At 41.6% G+C, this 909-nt stretch overlaps 1 non-coding gene across 1 annotated transcript; it reads right to left on the reverse strand.

Annotated features, from left to right (window-relative positions):
* Nucleotides 1–392: 392 nt before the first annotated feature.
* LOC130978559 (small nucleolar RNA R71) lies at nucleotides 393–500 on the reverse strand. The gene has a single exon (XR_009086183.1). It is a non-coding gene; the product is annotated as a small nucleolar RNA R71 (small nucleolar RNA).
* Nucleotides 501–909: the final 409 nt, after the last annotated feature.

Consider the following 909-nt stretch of genomic DNA (forward strand, 5'->3'; position numbering starts at 1 on the left):
ACAACAACAATGCCAACAATGCAAGGAAGGTGATGGGTGACTTTACTGCACCTACTCCCGACTTCTATGGGAGAAGCATCTCTATCCCTGCCATTGGAGCAAACAACTTCGAGCTTAAGCCTCAATTAGTTTCTCTAATGCAACAGAATTGCAAGTTCCATGGACTTCCATTGGAAGATCCTCATCAGTTTTTAGCTGAATTCTTGCAAATCTGTGACACTGTCAAGACTAATGGGGTTGACCCTGAGGACTACAGACTTATGCTATTCCCTTTTACTGTAAGAGATAGAGCTAGGATATGGTTGGACTCACAACCTAAAGAAAGCCTGAACTCTTGGGAAAAGCTAGTCAATGCCTTCTTGGCAAAGTTCTTTCCACCTCAAAAATTGAGTAAGCTTAGAGTGGAAATCCAAACCTTCAGACAAAAGGAAGGTGAATCCCTCTATGAAGCTTGGGAAAGATACAAACAATTGATCAGAAAGTGCCCTTCTGACATGCTTTCTGAATGGAGCATCATAGGTATTTTCTATGATGGTCTGTCTGAACTGTCCAAGATGTCTTTGGATAGCTCTGCTGGAGGATCTCTTCATCTGAAGAAGACGCCTACAGAAGCTCAAGAACTCATTGAAATGGTTGCAAATAACCAATTCATGTACACTTCTGAAAGGAATCCTGTGAACAATGGGACAAATCAGAAGAAAGTAGTTCTTGAGATTGATACTCTGAATGCCATATTGGCTCAGAACAAGATATTGACTCAGCAAGTCAATTTGATTTCTCAAAGTCTGTCTGGAATGCAAAATGCACCAGGCAGTACTAAGGATGCTTCATCTGAAGAAGAAGCTTATGATCCTGAGAGCCCTTCAATGGAAGAGGTGAATTACATGGGAGAACCCTATGGAAACACCT

Source organism: Arachis stenosperma, chromosome 4 (assembly GCF_014773155.1).
Source record: "Arachis stenosperma cultivar V10309 chromosome 4, arast.V10309.gnm1.PFL2, whole genome shotgun sequence".
In the NCBI taxonomy this organism is placed as follows: domain Eukaryota; kingdom Viridiplantae; phylum Streptophyta; class Magnoliopsida; order Fabales; family Fabaceae; genus Arachis; species Arachis stenosperma.